The 3,137-nt window shown below is 43.4% G+C and overlaps 1 long non-coding RNA gene across 1 annotated transcript; it reads right to left on the reverse strand.

Annotated features, from left to right (window-relative positions):
• Nucleotides 1–201: 201 nt before the first annotated feature.
• On the reverse strand, nucleotides 202–1,504 carry LOC115289663. The gene is made up of 2 exons (XR_003907745.1): nucleotides 1,373–1,504; nucleotides 202–855 (listed from the first exon to the last, which is right to left on the reverse strand). It is a non-coding gene; the product is annotated as an uncharacterized LOC115289663 (long non-coding RNA).
• Between the last annotated feature and the right edge of the window lie 1,633 nt (nucleotides 1,505–3,137).

Here is a 3,137-nt window from a genome sequence, read left to right on the forward strand (position 1 = left end):
AATTGATCTGAAAGGGAACTGAAGGAGCACAAGCTTCCACACAAGCCAAGCCCTCCGGTCCCTCAGAGACACACTAAGACTTGCACATGAGCGGTGTCTGCCTTTCCGTTTGTCATCCCCAGGGCTGGCTTTCAAGAGGCTTGCTTGCTTTGGGAGTGTAGCAGGTGTATAATTCAAGTACCAGTTTTCCCATGAACATCCTCCAGGACACCACATTTATTCAGCCGCCTCTGGACAGTTTCTCAGTCTGGCCTTGCTGTCCGTGACCCTGACCGAGCCCAGTCCGGGTTTGCCCGGTGTTCTTCTCAAGGTTAGACTGGCGTTGGGTTTGGAAAGAACACCCCGGAGGTGAAGGTGTCCTCTTCTCACATCCTATCAGGGGCCACATGTCGTCACTGGGCAGATGTTAGCTTTCATCAGATGTGTTTGCCAGGTTTCTGCACTGTGAGTGCAGTGAGTTAACCATAAGAACATAAATTAATTGGAAGGACTAGCCCAAGCAGATATTGTCCTGACTGGTTTCTGAGTCATTTTCTCACCACTGCAAAGCTGTCAGTCTCCATCCACAGTGCAGCGCTCACACAGTCCCTTTCACATTGGTCTCTGCTTCCAGAGGCCTTCCTTCCCAAAGGCCCAGTGTCCGTCCAGGCACGAGAGAATCCGGACGCTCTCCTTGTGCCTTGGGTTTCAGGTTAGCAGCTTAGCACTCTTGCAGGACTGAGAGGAGGTGCCAGCTGCCAAAGTAATAGAGATGATTTACTGTTCCCGTGGAAATCCAACAGAGATGTCAGAGACTGGACTAGCTGTGGGGTCCCTGCAGTTCATGTTTGGTTCTTGCCTGATTCATTAGTGCCTCTGTAATCAATGAATTAGAAGATGATTTTCCTCATGCTAATAAGACTCACAAGACTAAAGTAAAAGCCAGGAAGCCAATTTCATTCATTTTCAGTTGATTGCTCTATCAAACACTTATTGAGCATCTACTGTGTACCAGGCAGTGTTTCAAGAGTTGGGGATGTGCTGGTACATGGAACAGGCAAGCACCACGTGTGGGTATGGGCCTTCTACTGTGGTTCTGGTGGGAGGCAACAAACACAAACCAATCAATAGGCAAATTATAAAATATTTCAGGAGGGGACCGGTTATGTAGCTCAAAATAAAGCAGAGGAAGGGAATAGGGAATACAGGTTGTATGTGTGTATGTGCATGTCCATGGTTTTAGAGACAAGGGAGGGTGGATGAGAAGACAGCATTTTGAGCAGAGACCTAAAGGAAGTGAGGGACAGAGCCATGGAGCCATCCAGAAAAGAAGGACACTCCAGGGAGAAGGAACAAAAGTGTAAAGGCCAGGAAGTGGAAGCTGAACTTGTACCTGCCTCCCCCAGGGAGCACCAAGGGTCCATGTGGCTCAGTGGCAGGAGGGAAGGAGGGAGCAGTACGAGATGAGGCAGGGTGCTGAGGGTGGAGCCCTAAAGGCCAATATGAAGACTGGCTTTTTCTTTGCACAAGGTGGGAAGCCAGAGAGCTTTCTTCTTAATACTCATAAGAATAACTTAACATGGGAGCTGCCTTCCTAAAATGCTAAGCCTACAGTATAGTTAGCTCTAGCACAGATCTCTAAAACTTATTCATCTTGCATAACTGAAACTTTACCCCCACTGAACAGCAATTTCCCCATGCCTCCCCCACCCACCCACCCTGGCAACTGCATTTTCTCCGCTTCTGTGTGTTTGACTATTGTTGATACCGCATGTAAGTGGAATTATGACATATTTGTCTTTGTGACTGGCTTATATCACCTAGTATCATGTCTTCAAGGTTCATCCACATTGTAGTATATTGGCAGGATTTCCTTCTTTTAAAAAAAATAATGTTTATTTATTTATTTTGAAAGAGAAAGAGCGTGTGTGTGCACATGAAAGCAGGGGAGAGGCAGGGAGAAAGGGAGAGAATCTCAAGCAGGCTCCATGCTGATGGTGCAGGCCCGACGCAGGGCTCAAACCATGAACCCATGAGATCATGCCCTGAGCCAAAACCAAAAGTCAGATACTTAGCCATCTGAGCCTCCCAGGCACCCTGAGATTTCCCTCTTGTTAAGGCTGAATAATATTTGGACATATGTGTATACCACATTTTCTTTCCATTCACCTGTCAATAGATATTTGTTCCCAAGTCATGGCTATTATAATGATGCTGCAATGAACACAGGAATGCAAATATCTCTCCAGGATTCTGATTTCGTTTCTTTAGATAAATACCCAGATGTGGACTGCTGGGTCATACAATAGTTCTATTTTTCACTTTTTGAGGAAACTTTATGCTGTTTATCATCCTCTTCCTTTCAGGAAAGAATGCCTACACCATTCCCAACAATAGTGCACAAAACTTCTAATTTTTCCACATTTTTTCCAATACTTGTCTTTTTTTTTTTTAATCTTGGTGATAGCCATTCTAACAGGAATGACAGGAGATCTTACTATGGTTTTGATTTGCATTTCCCTGATAATTAGTGATATTAACCATCTTTCAAATACCTGTTGGCCATCTATGTCTTTGGAGACATGTCTCTTCAGTTCCTCTACCCATTTTAAAATCAGATTATTTGTTTTGTACTACTGAGTTGTATGAGTTTCTTACACTTTTGGATATTAATTTCTTAACAGATATATGATTTGCAAACATTCTCGTCCATTCTATAGGCTACCTTTTCACTCTGTTGATTGTTTCATTTGCTATGTAGACGCTGTTAGTTTGACAGTCCCACTTGCCAATTTTTGCTTTTGTTGCCTGTGTTTTTGGTGTCCTACCCGTGAAATCATTGCTAAGACCTACGTTATGAAGTTTCCCCTTATGTTTTCTTCTAGGAGTTCTATAGTCTCAGGTCTTTTCAGAATATTTAAGTTCTCAGGGGCGCCTGGATGGATCAATTGGTTGAGCATTGGAACCATACTGTTTTAAATAATGTAGCTTTGTGATATATTTTGGAATCAGGAAGTATGATTTCTCCAGCTTTGTTCTTCTTTCTCAAGATCATTTTGGCTGTTCAGGATGGGTTCTTTGTGGTTCCATAATAATTTTAGGATTGTTTTTTTCTATTTCCATAAAAAAATCCCATTGACATTTTGATAGAGATTGCA

The sequence above is a fragment of the Suricata suricatta genome, chromosome 4 (genome assembly GCF_006229205.1).
Source record: "Suricata suricatta isolate VVHF042 chromosome 4, meerkat_22Aug2017_6uvM2_HiC, whole genome shotgun sequence".
NCBI classification, from domain to species: domain Eukaryota; kingdom Metazoa; phylum Chordata; class Mammalia; order Carnivora; family Herpestidae; genus Suricata; species Suricata suricatta.